This window comes from Tachyglossus aculeatus, chromosome 11 (genome assembly GCF_015852505.1).
Source record: "Tachyglossus aculeatus isolate mTacAcu1 chromosome 11, mTacAcu1.pri, whole genome shotgun sequence".
NCBI lineage: Eukaryota > Metazoa > Chordata > Mammalia > Monotremata > Tachyglossidae > Tachyglossus > Tachyglossus aculeatus.
The window spans coordinates 65,634,209-65,650,723 of record NC_052076.1 but is presented as its reverse complement, the minus strand read 5'-3'; positions in this window follow the sequence as shown (position 1 = coordinate 65,650,723).

The window sequence follows — 16,515 nt, the reverse complement described above, 5'->3', positions numbered from 1 at the left end:
GGAAACTGAGGCACAGAGAAGTACTTTGCCCAAAGTTACGCAACAGACAAGTGGCAGAAGAGAACCCAGGTCCTCTGACTTTCAGACCCGAGCTCTTCCCACTAAGCCTCGCTGCCCCTCAAGCAGTTATCACAGTGCTTGCCACATAATAAGCCCTTAGCAATACCTCAATTTACATTATTACTCCTAATATTATTATTATTATCTCCCCTCCTATCACGCAGGAAGATTTAGTGACAAGCCAGGCATTCATTTCATGCCAGCACTTTTACTATTACCAATGTTGTGAAGTCTACAGTTAAAGCACAGTTGCCAGGCTGCACATAAAAGAGATGCATGTTTCCAAAAATTCAGAATTTCCAACTTTCTGATGTAGTCCCAGTAAACTTTTCCGAGTGAATAGCAAGAAATGTCGAGGCTCACAGGTTTTCCTCTCCATGGGCCTCCTAGTAGTTGAGAAGCCGGTTAAGTTTTGGATACATATTTGATAGGGAAATAAGAGTTGTGGTAGTTAAGTGCTTACTATTTACTAAGCACTGAGGTAATTACCAGATAATCAGGTCCCGCACAGGGCTCACAATCTAAGTAGGAGGGAGAACAGGTATTGAATCCCCATTTTGCAGATGAAGGAACCGAGGCACAGAGAAGTTGCGACTTGCCCAAAGTCACACGACAGAAAAGTGGCAGAGGCAGGATTAGAATCCAGGACTTCTGATTCCCAGGCCCGTTTCTCTCCACTATTACACGCTGCTTTCCGTAGCAAATTGTATTTCAACACACAGGGCTTATCCAAAATGTGAGTCCACTGAGTCGCTATTAGGGGTTTCAACTTCGGAAACAAGCAAAGCTTTATTTCAGGCTGGCTTTGTGTGTGACGGGGATAGGTGGGATAGTATAGAATGAAAAGCAGCGTGGCTCAGTGGAAAGAGCCCGGGCTTGGGAGTCAGAGGTCATGGGTTCTAATTCCGGCTCCGCTACATGTCTGCTGTGTGACCTTGGGCAAGTCACTTCACTTCTCTGAGCCTCAGTTTCCTCATCTGTAAAATGGGGGTGAAGACTGTGAACCCCACGTGGGACAACCCGATCACCTTGTATCCCCCCAGCGCTTAGAACAGTGCTTTGCACATAGTAAGTGCTGAATAAATGCTATCATAATAATAAAACGGATGGAAAGGGTCATCCTGCCCCTTTCTTCAGGAAAATGCCTAAATCATCTAAGAGTGACAATCATCTATTTGTTTTTTCAAAGAAGCAATGGGAATAGAAACATTTTTATGGTATTTGTTAAGCGTTTCTCTGTACTTGTACATATCTATCCTATTTATTTTATTTTGTTAGTATGTTTGGTTTTATTCTCTGTCTCCCCCTTTTAGACTGTGAGCCCACTGTTGGGTAGGGACTGTCTCTATATGTTGCCAATTTGTACTTCCCAAGCGCTTAGTACGGTGCTCTGCACATAGTAAGCGCTCAATAAATACTATTGATTGATTGATTGATTGAGGACAGGTACAAGTTAATTAGTCAGACACAGTCCCTGTCCTGTATGTCCCCATACAGTCTAAGCATGGTTCTTCTCTGGATCATAACCAGGAAGTTGTCAGAAAAGGCTCTTCCTTCCCTGTTTCATAATTTGTTAAGTGCTTACTGCGTGCCAGGCACTGTACTAAGTGCTGGGATGGATACAAACAAATCGTGTTGGACACAGTCCCTGTCCCACGTGGGGCTCACAGTCTCAATCCCCATTTTACAGATGAGGTGACTGAGGCACAGAGAAGCGAAGCGACTTGCCCAAAGTCACACAGCAGATAAATGGCAGCGTTGAGATTAGAACCCATGACCTTCTGACGACAAGGACCGTGCTCAGTCCACTCCACCACGCTGCTGTTTGAGGCGGAGACATCCTCCAAATCCTCAAGGGGTCACCTCGATGCAGAACCTGTAAGGAATGCTACTCATTCATTCATTCAATCGTATTTACTGAGCGCTTACTGTGTGCAGAGCACTGTACTAAACGCTTGGGAAGTACAAGTTGGCAACATATTGAGACGGTCCCTACCCAACAACGGGCTCACGGTCTAGAAGGGGGAGACAGACAACAAAACAAAGCACGTGGACAGGTGTCCACAACAAATAGAACAAATGGAATTAAAGCTAAATGCACATCATTAACAAAATAAATAGAATAGTAAATATGTACAAGTAAAATAGGGTAATAAATCTGTACAAACATATAGACATAGGTGCTGTGGGGAGGGGAAGGAGGAGAGGAAAAAGGGGGCTCAGTTTGGGAAGGCCAAGTCAAATCACTTAAACTCTCATTATAGTGAAGAAGTGTCTCCCTCTCCCTTTCACCCCCCTCCCGTCCCCTGCCCCATCCTGAGTTGGACACAAAATGGGAATTCCTTTCCCAACCTGTCATCTCTAATCTAGACGTCTGAGTGACAACTTTCTTTGCCAGCTCCATGGTGTTGTAGAGAAGCAGCGTGGCTCAGTGGAAAGAGCCCGGGCTTGGGAGTCAGAGGTCACGGGTTCAAATCCTCACTCTATCAATTTCCTCCTCGTCTGTAAAATGAGGAATAAATCCTACTCCCTCCTACTTACTGTGAGCTTCATGTGGGCAGAGACTGTGTCCAACATGATTATCCTGTATCTACCCCAGCACTTGACACACAGTACGTGCTTAAAAAATACTACCATTATTATAATACATTGATAATAAGCTACCAAGGCTGTGAAATATCTATCCTTAGAGAGGTTTAAATAAAAAAAAAATAAATGCCCATCTGTGCTGGATAATTTAGCCATTCATCTGCCTGAAGGAGGGGGCTAGTCCAGATGACCTCTTCAGTTTCCTACCAATGCTATAATTGTAGGTTTCTCTAAGTGGGCCATCCAAGGGGATAAGTGCATGGCCTAGTGGAGAGAATAATAATAATAATAATAATAATAATGATGGTATTTGAAAAGCACTTTCTATGTGCCAGGCATTGTGATAAGCACTGGGTGGGTACTAGCAAATTAAGTTGGTCACAGTCCCTGTCCCGTGTGGGTCTCACAGTCTCAATCCCCATTTTACAAATGAGGTAACTGAGGCCCAGAGAAGTGAAGTGACTTGCCCAGGGTCACACAACAGACAAGTCACAGAGCTGGGATTAGAACCCATGACCTTCTGACTCCCAGTTCTGTATTGTATCCACCATGCTATGCTGCTTCATGGCCTGGGCCTCGGAATCAGCGAACCTAGGCTCTAATCCTGGCTCTACCACATGCTTGCTGTGCGACTTCGGGCAAGTCACTTAAATTCTCTGTGCTTCAGTTCTCCTGTTCTCTCTCCTACTTAGATTATGAGTGTATCTACCCCAGCACTTAGTGTTTGACAGGTAGTAAGAGCTTAACAAATACTATAAAAAAGATGATTTAAGATTATATTCTTGCTTTTTAGGTTCCCTTGGTGGTTCAAGCCAGCCCAAACCCGCACATTCCTTTCGATCAGCAAACACTATTGAAAGGAAAGTTTTGCCTGTAGAAATACAATAGTCGGCAATTGTGATGCACTGGGTGGAATGATCTTTGGGTCTCATGTCAATCTTCAGGGCTGGTAGGGGAACTCACAGTAAAGACTATGATTTGCAATAAGCCCTCAGACTGTAAGCTTGTTGTGGGCAGGGAAAGTGTCTACTAACCCTGTTATATTGTACTCTCCCAAGCACTTAGTACAGGGCTCTGCACATAGTAAGCGCTCAATAATACCATTGGTGGACTGATAGTTTGGGAGCAGGAAGAGATTTTGGAAAGTCTTTTTGCACTTCTGATCCTTCTTTCCACGGTTAAGTCCTACTGTTGGTTCAAGGGAAAAAGCAGAACTCTGGGTTCTAGTCCTGCTTCTACCTGTAGCTGTCTCACTGGATCAAAGCCTGCACGTGCACTTTGCCATCGAGCGCTTAGTACAGTGCTCTGCATACAGTAAGTGCACAATAAATACGATTGAATGAATGAATACACTGCAATCACTCCAGAAGCAGCATGATCTAGTGGACAGAGCACGGACTTGAGAGTCAGAAGGCTCTGGATTCTAATGCCAGTTCCACCACTTGGACAAGTTACTTCATTCCTCTGTGCCTTGGTTTCCTCATCTGTAAAATGGGGGTTAATAGTCATTCATTCAATCTTATTTATTGAGTGCTTCTGTGTGCAGAGCACTGTACTAAGTGCTTGGGAAAGTAAAATACAACAATAATGATGGCATTTAAGTGCTTACTATGTGCAAAGCACTGTTCTTAGAGCTGGGGGTGATACAAAGTGATCACGTTGTCCCACGTGGGACTCACAGTCTTTATCCCCATTTTACAGATGAGGTGACTGAGGTTCAGAGAAGTTAAGTGACTTGCCCAAGGTCACACAGCAGACAAGCGGCAAAGCCGGGATTAGAACCGATGACCTCTGACTTCCAAGCCCGTGCTTTTTCCACTGAGCCACGCTAGACCATCTCTGCCCACAAGAGGAGGGGAGACAGACATCAATGCAAATAAAAAGGCATGAATATAAAGAAATAAAATGACAGCTATGTACATAAGTGCGGTGGGGCGGGGAGATGGGGGAAGAGCAAAGGGAGCAGAAGGGAGTGGGAGATGAGGAAAAGTGGGGCTTAGTCTGGGAAGGCTTCTTGGAGGAGATGAGCCTTCAATAAGGCTTTGAAAGTGGTGGATTTGAGGAGGGAGGGCATTCCAGGCCAGAGGTAAGACATGCGCCAGGGTTTGGTGGTGAGACAGGCGAGTTCAAGGCACAGTGAGAAGGTTAGTACCAGAGGAGCAAAGTGTGTGGATGAGGAGCTTTTTTTGATACAGAGGTGGATAGGCAACCACTGGAGATTTTTGAGAAGGTGGGTGACATGCCCTGAATGTTTATGTAGAAAAATAATCCGGGCAGGAGAGTGAAGTATTGACTGGAGAGGGGAGAGGCAGGAAATTGGGTGGTCAGCAAGGAGGCTGATGCAATAATCTAGGCAGGATAAGATCAGTGATTGTACTAATGTGGTAGCAGTTTAGATGGCGAGGAAAGGGCAGATCTTGGTGATATTGTGAAAGTGAGACTGACAGGAATTGATGACAGGCTAGGTATGCGGGTTGAATGAGAGAGCTGAGTCGAGGATAATGTCAAGGTTACGGGCTTGTAAGATGGAAAGGATGGTGGTGCCATCTACAGTGACGGGAAAGTCCGGGGGAGGCCAGTGTTTGGGTGGGAAGATGAGGACTTCTGTCTTGGACATGTTAAGTTTGAGGTGATGGGAGGACATCCAAGAAGAGATGCCTTGAAGGCAGGAGGAGATGCGAGCCTGAAGAGAGGGAGAGAGATCGGGGAGGAGATTTAGATTTGGGTATCATCCTCATAGAGTTGGTAGTTGAAGCCGTGGGAGCAAATGAGTACTCCAAGGGAATGAGTGTAGATGGAGAATAGAAGGGGACAGAGAACTGAAGTGAACCTTCAGGAACCCCCACCATTAGGAGGTGAGAGGCAGAGGAGAAGCCTGCAAAGGAGACAGGAATGAATATCCAGAGAGATAAGAGGAGAACCAGGAGAGGACAGAGTCATTGAAGCCAAGATTGGATAACATTTCCAGGAGAAAAGGGTAGTACACAGTGTCAAAGGCAGCCTGAGAGGTCGAGGAGGATTAGGATAGAGTAGGAGCCGTTGGATTTGGAAAGAAGGAGCTCATTGGTGACTCCAGGAGGCCTTCCCAGACTGAGCCCCCTCCTTCCTCTCCCCCTCCTCCCCCTCTCCATCCCTCCCGCCTTACCTCCTTCCTTTCCCCACAGCACCTGTATATATGTATATATGTTTGTACGTATTTATTACTCTATTTATTTATCTGTTTCACTTGTACATATCTATTCTATTTATTTTATTTTGTTAATATGTTTTGTTTTGTTCTCTGTCTCCCCCTTCTAGACTGTGAGCCCCCTGTTGGGTAGGGACCGTCTCTACGTGTTGCCAGCTTGTACTTACCAAGTGCTTAATGATAATACTAATAATAATGATTATAATAATAATGTGGTACTTGTATGAGAAGCAGTGTAGCTCAGTGAAAAGAGCCCGGGCTTTGGAGTCAGAGGTCATGGGTTCAAATCCCGGCTCCGCCACTTGTCAGCCGTGTGACTTTGGGCAAGTCACGTGACTCCTTTGTGCCTCAGTTCCCTCACCTGTAGAGTGGGGATGAAGACTGTGAGCCCCCCGTGGGACATCCTGATCACCTTGTAACCTCCCCAGCGCTTAGAACAGTGCTTTGCACATAGTAAGCGCTTAGTAAATGCTATTATTATTATTATTATTATTATTTGTTTGCTAGGCACTTACCACGTGCCAGGCACCATTCTAAGAGCTGGGGTGGAAACCAGCAAATTGGGTTGGACCCTCTCCCTATCCCACGTGGGGCTCACAGTCTCCATCCCCATTTTGCAGATGAGGGAACTGAGGCACAGAGGAGTTAAGTGACTCGCCCAAGGTCATGCAGCAGACAAATGGCAGCAAACCTTGTGACTCCCAGGTCCGTGCCCTATCCCTATGCCATACTGCTTATCTATTGATGGTTATCGATTGCAGGAGCCTCTTTTGCAGGCTCCTCCTCCCCCTCCCATCCTCTCACTGTGGGGGTTCCCCAAGGTTCAGTGCTTGGTCCCCTTCTGTTCTCGATCTGCACGCACTCCCTTGGTGACCTCATTCGCTCCCACGGCTTCAACTATCATCTCTACGCTGATGACACCCAGATCTACATCTCTGCCCCTGCTCTCTCCCCCTTCCTCCAGGCTCGCATCTCCTCCTGCCTTCAGGACATCTCCATCTGGATGTCTGCCCGCCACCTAAAGCTCAACATGTCGAAGACTGAGCTCCTTGTCTTCCCTCCCAAACCTTGTCCTCTCCCTGACTTTCCTATCTCTGTTGACGGCACTACCATCCTTCCCGTCTCACAAGCCCGCAACCTTGGTGTCATCCTCGACTCCGCTCTCTCATTCATCCCTCACATCCAAGCCGTCACCAAAACCTGCCGGTCTCAGCTCCGCAACATTGCCAAGATCCGCCCTTTCCTCTCCATCCCAACCGCTACCCTGCTCATTCAAGCTCTCATCCTATCCCATCTGGACTACTGCACCAGCCTTCTCTCTGATCTCCCATCCTTGTGTCTCTCTCCACTTCAATCCATACTTCATGCTGCTGCCCGGATTATCTTTGTCCAGAAACGCTCTGGGCATATTACTCCCCTCCTCAAAAACCTCCAATGGCTACCAATCAATCTGCGCATCAGGCAGAAACTCCTCACCCTCAGCTTCAAGGTTGTCCATCACCTTGCCCCCTCCTACCTCACTTCCCTTCTCTCCTTCTCCAGCCAAGCCCGCACCCTCTACTCCTCTGCCGCTAATCTCTTCACTGTACCTCGTTCTCGCCTGTCCCGCCATCGACCCCCGGCCCACGTCATCCCCCGGGCCTGGAATGCCCTCCCTCTGCCCATCCGCCAAGCTAGCTCTCTTCCTCCCTTCAAGGCCCTGCTGAGAGCTCACCTCCTCCAGGAGGCCTTCCCAGACTGAGCCCCTTCCTTCCTCTCCCCCTCGTCCCCCTCTCCATCCCCCCATCTTACCTCCCTCCCTTCCCCCACAGCACCTGTATATATGTATATATGTTTGTACATATTTTTTTTACTCCATTTATTTATTTATTTAATTTATTTCTACATATCTATCCTATTTTATTTTGTTAGTATGTTTGGTTTTGTTCTCTGTCTCCCCCTTTTAGACTGTGAGCCCACTGTTGGGTAGGGACTGTCTCTATATGTTGCCAATTTGTACTTCCCAAGCGCTTAGTACAGTGCTCTGCACATAGTAAGCGCTCAATAAATACGATTGATGATGATGATGATGATTGATCTCTGCTATGTACTGAGCGCTCGCTTGCTTCGTGGAGAGCCCCGCACAAAATGCTCGGGAGGGGACACTACAACAGAGTTGGTAGATGTGACCCCTGCCCACAAGGAGTTTAGAGGAGGAGTTGGGCGTTAAAAACAGATTATTGGATTGGTTTCATCACCCCCCACAGACAAACGTTTGAAGTCAGTGCCTGCCAATGACAAAGTAAGAAATCATCTTTAGTAGGTGTGAAGATGGAGCCATCTAGTTTCGGCTTGCTACCGCTTCAGCAGAACCCTTTAATTTTTGCCTCATGATGGCTTCTGCTTAGTTACTCGGTTTTATGAAGAAAAATTGGATCTCGCACCTTCAGTGTTGGGGAACATCCAGCTCCTCAATTTTACTCGCTTTTGGCCCGCTACACATCCGCCATACACCCCCTGGCCTGGAATGCCCCCCCCCCCCCGCCCCCCGCATCCTCCAAGCTAGCTCTCTTCCTCCCTTCAAGGCCCTACTGAGAGCTCACCTCCTCCAGGAGGCCTTCCCAGACTGAGCCCCCTCCTTCCTCCCCCCCTCCTCCCCCCTCTCCATCCCTCCCGCCTTACCTCCTTCCCTTCCCCACAGCACCTGTATATATGTTTGTACGTATTTATTACTCTATTTATTTATTTATTTTACTTGTACGTATCTATTCTATTTATTTTATTTTGTTAATATGTTTTGTTTTGTTTTCTGTCACCCCCTTCTAGACTGTGAGCCCACTGTTGGGTAGGGACTGTCTCTATGTGTTGCCAACTTGTACTTCCCAAGCGCTTAGTACAGTGCTCTGCACACAGTAAGCGCTCAATAAATACGATTGATTGATTGATAGATTTTGAGAGAACGGTTTCAGGGGAGTGAAGGGGTTGGAAGTCAGAGAGGAGGGGGTCCAGGAGAGAATTAGAGGGAATTTGAGACAGCAGGTGTAGATGACTCGCTACATGGGGGACATGGACTGTGTCCAATCTGATTAGCTTGAATTTACCCTAGTGCTTAGAACAGTCCCTGCCACGTAGTGAGCACATAATAAATGCCATAAAAAAAATCACTTGCCCTCTGTGTGACAGGCAGCAGGAACATGACTGGCAGGATGAGAGAGCACTTCCTGGACTAACTCCTTATTTCCCCTACTCCCTCTAATAATAATAATAATAATGGCATTTGTTAAGTACTTACTATGTGCAAAGCACTGTTCTAAGCTCTGGGGGATACAAGGTGATCAGGTTGTCCCACGTGGGGCTCATAGTTTTAATCCCCATTTTACAGATGAGGTAACTGAGGCTCAGAGAAGTTAAGTGACTTTCCCAAGGTTACAGAACAGACATATGGCGGAGCTGGGATCATGGGTTCTAATAATAATAATAATGGTATTTGTTAAGTGCTTACTATGTGCAAAGCACTGTTCTAAGCGCTGGGGAGGTTACAAGGTGATCAGGTTGTCCCACGGGGGGCTCACAGTTTTCATCCCCATTTTACAGATGAGGTCACTGAGGTGCAGAGAAGTTAAGTGAGTTGCCCAAAGTCACACAGCTGACAGTTGGCAGAGCTGGGATTTGAACCCATGACCTCTGACTCCAAAGCCTGTGCTCTTTCCTCCAAGCCAAGCTGCTTCTCTACCTCCTGTGTCAACCTGCACTTGGATTTTCTCCGTTTATTCACCTCACTTTCAGTGCCACAACACTTACGTATAGATCTGTAATTTATTTTCCCAACTGTCTCCCCTTTTAAACTGTAAGCTTCTTCTGGGCAGGAAACATATATCCCAAATCTGTTATATTGTAGTCTCCCAATCACTTTATACAGTACTCTGCATGTAATAACCACTCAATAAATGTGACATTGATTGATCAGTACTGCTGGACAAGCCACGAGTACTATAATCAATTCCTTACACACGGTTTCCTCCCCAGTTTCCCTCCCTCCCTCTTGCTCCTTGTTTCTCTATTTGTTTGCCATATTATGGAAAATGCCCACAGGAGTCTATAAAGTCAAACCCTTGTCCCAAGATAACTGTTCAGGTAAGAAACCTCTCAAATGGACAGGCTCAGGAAACCGGCTACATCAGCTCAGGATAATGACTCCAGAACTATTCCCCCTGGAGAAGAGAAACCATGAAATTGGTATTTATTCTCAGGAACGATTCTTTCTCCGCCAGTCAGAGCCTCCATCTTTTCCCATTGGGATTTCCAGGAGCTAATTCCCCTGGGCTGGAAATGGGGGCCTGGGACTGGGGAAAGTATCTTGCTTTTAAAGTCAGGCACCCAACTTCAAACGGGAATGAAAGGGAATCTTAGGAAGCTACATTCTCCACCCTATCGCCAACAGCTGTTTGCTTTTGCATCATCGGTAAATTCAATTTATAGATGTTTAAGCAGGGGAGATGGTTCACTTTGTCATCCCGGGCCAGGTGAGTGTGCGGATTCCTTTCCCTTCAAAGATGCCTCTTCTTTGATATAATGATGGGTAATGACTGACTGCATCCTGGCACCTGCCGCAATCACGGCTTCCTTTCTGGTGCCTGATTGCAAATGAAAGCCAGCTTTGGAGCTCGGCAGTGGATGGGCGTCTGGGCAGAAACTGCAGCTGTGTTAGAGGGTGAGCGGAAGAAGATGGATTGGGAGAGTTGTCCTCATCTGCCTTTGAACCCCCAAACTGGGCTCAGGGACTGTGGTGGTGACTCTGACTAGCCCCCAAACTCAGGTTGAGGGAAGAGGACCCCACGTGATGGACTCCTAAATGCCCCTCTCTAAGGGAAGTTGAACTGAGCAGTTCCTAATGCCTTCTATGGCATGAACTTGTAACCAAGACAATCGGAGGGAAGGATTGGGAAGGGCATTGTAGGGCTGGAAAGTTGTGGGGAAGAGGGCCCAGAGCCATTTTGGAAAGAGGAGGGGCTCTTCTGCTGTCAGCTTCCCTTAGCCAGTCTTGGAAGAGTAGTGGTAGGCTCAATAATCAATCAATGAATTAATTAATTGTATTTGAGTGCTTACTTATTATAGTGCAAAGCACTATAGTAGATGCCTGAGATGGCACAACAGAACGGGGTTGGTAGACACGTTCCCAGCCTACAACAATCATCCTTCTAGACTGCGAGCCCGCTGTTGGGCAGGGACCGTCTCTATATGTTGCCGACTTGTTCTTCCCAAGCGCTTAGTACAGTGCTCTGCACACAGTAAGCGCTCAATAAATACGATTGAATGAGTGAATCTAGCTTTACTTCTCTTTATTCTGATGACTTGACACCTGTCCACATGTTTTGTTTTGTTGTCTGTCTCTCCCTTCTAGACTGTGAGCCCGTTGTTGTGTAGGGACTGTTTCTATATGTTGCCAACTTGTACTTCCCAAGCGCTTTGTACAGTGCTCTGCACACAGTAAGCACTCAATAAATACGATTGAAAAAAGAAAAAAAAATTATAATACTTGCCAAGTAACCAGACAGGCTCTCTGAGCAATGATATCCTATACCAACAGAGATATTGCAAGAGTCACTATGCAGTCAAACTACCAATCAATCATATTTATTGAGTGCTTACTGTTTGCAGAGCACTGTACTAAGCATTTGGGAGAGTATAATAGAGTTGGTAGACAATGTCCCTGTCCATAACGAGCTTAAAGTGTAGAAGACTAGACAAACTTGTTGTCTTCTGCTGTCGAGTCATCTCTGACCCACAGTGATGCCATGGACACATCTCTCCCCGAATGCTCTTCTCCATCTGCAATCGTTCTGGTAGTGTATCAAAAGATAATCAAATAATAGCTACTATCACCTTCAATGGGTGTTGTTGTTAATGCCAAGATTGAATAGCTTGAGGAGGTGATGAATTGGGTTTGGGAGAAGGACAACGGGAACCCAAAGTTCATTTTTGAGAGAGGCTAGCCTTTGTCCTCAAAGTATTCACGGTTAATGTGCTACTCTTTGCTCCCTTTCTCTGAGTGAGGGAAGGCTTTGCCATTTATGGCCCTTTCCTAAGAGAGTAAAGAACATACACTGGAAGACAGAAATCTGGCTAGATAACTCTGGCAACCAACCAATCAATCAGTCACTCAAAAGTATTTATTGAGCACTTACTATGTGTAGAACTTACTGTGGGTAGAAATAAGCACTTGGGAGAATACAGTATAACAGACTGGGTAGATACAGTCTCTGTTCCCAAGGAGTTTATTGAGCGCTTACTGCGTGCAGAGGGGGAGACAGGCATGAATAGAAATAAGCAAGTGATGGAAATGTACATAAATGCTGAAGGGCTGAAGGAGGTGGGAAAAAGGATGCAAATCTAAGTGCAACTATCCCAGAGTCTTCAGCAAACTATTCAAAAGGCCAATTGGAAGGAATGAGAGACACTACCCCCAAAGAAGCAGGCTGAAGGAGTTTGGTGAGATTTGCCTCTGTAACCAGACTTGAAGAAGAGGAGAAGAAGATATGCCTAGCGAGGGCAGTGGAAGGAATCAGATTGACCCTCACCACCCATGGGAGGCCCACTAGAAAATATAGATTTTCTAGATTTGTTTCTCTTCTCTCGGTCTTACTTTGACTCCAGTTGAGGAATTAATAGAAGTCAGAACCCAACAAGCACTAACGCCTTTGTAATCTCTGGTGATGGGGTAGGTGAGTATCACCTGAGGAAGAGGAGGATTGAAGGATGAGGCAGTGTTGCCTAGAGGATAGAGCACATGACTGGGAGTCAGAAGGATCTGAGTTCTAATCCTGGCTCTGATACTTGTCCGCTGTGTGATCTTGGGCAACTCACTTCACTGCTCTGTGCTTCAGTTACCCCATCTATAAAATACAGATTAAGACTGTGAGCCCCATGTGGGATGGGGACTGTGTCCAGCCCAATTAGCTTGTATCTATCCCAGTGCTTAGTATAGTGCCTGACACAGAGCGCTTAACAAATATCATAAAAAAAAGAAGCTCCACACTTTCAACCTCCACCCCCACACCTGACGTTTGCTTGCCGCTGTTTCTCGGCAGTCTCTTCCACGACTGTTGTTTTCCCACCTCGAAACTCAACTCGTCCTGCTGAGGGATTCCCAGGTGTGGGATGAAATCTGGAAATTCCCCCCTACCCTGCTTTAAACAGGACATCAGGTCACATCATAAACCAGGTCATCCTTAGAGAGATGGTGAAGTTTACCCTACGGGTGCAATGTGTGGCTGAAAAGTCGAGCTCCAACCACACTGTGCACACACCAAGATTGTCCTTTATTATGCTCTTGGGTTCATCGCTTTCAGTATATCACACTCTTTAAGCTTTTGCCTTCTTGTCTGACTATCTCTGGGAGTTTCCCTCTAGTCTGTAAGCTCGTTGCCGACAGGTAACGTGACTACCAACTCTGCTCTATTGTACTTTCCCGAGCGTTTAGTATGGTGCTCTGCACATAGTAAGCACTCAATAAATAGCACTGATTGACTGATTCTGCTCAGAAAGAGTCTCTCCTTAATTGCAATGCCTCAGGGTGATCTGTCTGCAATGATTGCCTCCAACTTTTCAGCTGAGGCTTGGTTTTGCTTTATCTTTAAAATGTTTCCTCTGTCCCCCCTCTTGTTTTCAGTTGCACAGTTTTTGCAGCAACTATTTGGGTATCCTGCTGGCATCTATTCTTCCCTACATGTCCCATGCAGCATGACTGCATGGTGCATATTACTCTATTTATTTTACTTGTACATATCTATTCTATTTTATTTTGTTAATATGTTTTGTTTTGTTCTCTGTCTCCCCCTTCTAGACTGTGAGACCACTGTTGGGTAGGGACCGTCTCCATATGTTGCCAACTTGCACTTCCCAAGCGCTTAGTACAGTGCTCTGCACACAGTAAGCGCTTAATAAATATGATTGATTGATTGACTGTGTTGAGGTGTGCATAACTTTAATGCTAGGCCTCGGTTTGTTTTAGGACTTGGTTTAAGGAGTTCATCGTTTATTATGTGACCCCTTCCTGCTGTTTGATTTTGAATATAGCTCAGAGTGATGCTGATGAAACTGCTCAAGGAGCTGGATAAAGAGTCTCCAGGCATGGGAGTCCAAATCTTACAACCATACATGTGGTTTTTTTTCTTTTTTTGTTCACCACTTAACTATGTGCCTAACACCATACTAAGTACTGAGGTAGATACAAGATAATCAGGTTGGGCACAGTCCATGTTCCACATGAGGCTCACAGTCTTAATCCCCATTTTACAGATGAAGTAACTGAGACACAGAGAAGTGAAGTGAATTGCCCAAGATCACACAGCAGACAAGTTGGGGGACCAGGATTAGAACCCAGGTCACTTGATTCCCAGACCCGGGCTCTTTCTTCTAGGCCTCACCACTTCTCATCTGGTATCATTTAGTTCCCTAGCGCTCCACTAGACCGTAAACTCCCCAAGGGCAGGGATTGTATCTACCAAGTCTATTGTAAATTCCCAAGTACAGTGCTCTGCACAGAATAGGTGAGCAATAAATACTAGTGATCAACTGAGCTGAAACTTAGTACCACTCTGCCATTATATTCTATTTGAAAGTCTCACAAATGATATTCTGGCCTATTCTCGTCTCACAATGATATTCTCATTGTGGGCAAGGAATGTGGCTGTTATATTTTATATTGTAGTCTCCCGAGTGCTTAGTACAAGGGCTCTGCATATAGTAAGCACTCAACAAATGTGATTAATTGATTCATTCAGCTTTCTCTTTTCTCCTTGTTCATCAATGCCACCAAAGTCTGTGGTCTGTAGAATGATTTTTCCACAGGTCATTCTACGGGTCCAGGCTTTACATATTTATTACTCTATTTATTTATTTATTTATTTATTTCACTTGTACATTTCTATCCTATTTATTTTATTTTGTTGGTATGTTTGGTTCTGATCTCTGTCTCCCCCTTTTAGACTGTGAGCCCACCTGTTGGGTAGGGACTGTCTCTATGTGTTGCCAATTTGTACTTCCCAAGCGCTTAGTACAGTGCTCTGCACATAGTAAGCGCTCAATAAATACGATTGATTGATTGATTGATTGATTTTTCACGGGCCTAGACTTTTCCTGTAGGCTCTAACCTCCCTCTAGATGTAAGCGCATTGTGGTCGGGAAACATGTCTGTCAACTCTGTTATATTGTACTCTCCTAAGTGTTTAGTATAGTGCTTTGCATGCGGAAAGTATTCAGTGAATATAATTGATTGATTAATAGCGAAGTTCCCTGAGGGCAGGGTCTCTGTGCCTTTCAAGCCAATTAAACTTCAGAGACACACTCACATAAATTCCACACACAATCCATACAAACAATCTTGTATGAAGGGCTTCAGAATACGGCAGTGATTCCCAAACACTCTTAGTCTGAGACTGGCATCTTAAAAGACGTTTGTAAAGGATCTAACACCTGGGTTTCCACTAGGGACAAGTATACTACCTGGTTAAAATGATTTTTTTTTACAGTTGCAGTCGTTCTGGTTTTACTCTTGTCTTTTCAGCAAAACTACATTAGCTCTAGGGAGAGAATGAGAAATAGATCTTACAGCTACAGATTTCCTGCAGAAATGAATATATTACATATACATTCAAAATATAAAAAAATCTTTATATTATACGCATATTTACATGCATGTATAGCTATTGTTCTCTGCAAAATCGGTTATTACATGTAAAACGGTATTTAAAATTCAGTTTTACTATGGAATAATGGAATAATGTTGCATTAGAAAGGTTGTGATGCCCCCTCATGGCAACTCGAATCCCCAGAAAAATTATTTGTTGGAAAGCCCAGCTATACATCTGGAAATTATCTGTAAAATCAAGACCATAGGTGATTTCGGTTGGAATTACCTAGAAAATGGCCTCAAGCTTTCCAGTTTACCAGCATGTGTCACTGTAGGAAATTCATTTGAATAATTGACGACTAACATTACACTTTCCCCTGAATTATTCAGTTATCTTTTGGACAAAAACACCTACCCACCTGGATTAGAGAGGCCAAAGAATATATTTTTAATGACTCAGTTGCTTGGGAAACTTACATGTGTTGACTGACCTTTTGGGTGTATAGGACCAACCCTCGAAATGTTATTATTTTAATAATCATTTCACTATCCGAAGAACTCTTTATTTCTGGAGTGTTGAAACTGCATCTGTTACTTCACTTTGTCCTTAGAATCAGGGCCCTTTTCTTTCCGTTTTACAAATGGGGACTGCTAATGGCATAGTGTCACATGCAACGTCTTACTACACTGAAACTTCAGAAATGTTTGTAGTGGGAACAGCAGCTGCTTTTGCTGCTGGTAATGATGATGGGGGAAAATAAGGTACATATTGGGATGTTGAATATATATTCCAACTTCAGGAGCAGAGATCGGACTAAAACTCAGTCCAGTCCACTCGACTAAAGTTATTAAAATTAATTAACTGGGGAGGAGGGGGAAAATCATTTCACTTTTTGGGAAAATCTCATTTGAAAAAGCCCACAGCTGGGTAGTTGAAGTAATTTGTTTAAAGATCCTCAAATCTGTGACTCCAAATTTTTTTAATAATTCATTTAATGGGCTTAAGACCCTTTTGGAAATGAGAAAGGGCGTACAATCAAGAATGGTATTTAGTGAGTGCCCTTGGGAG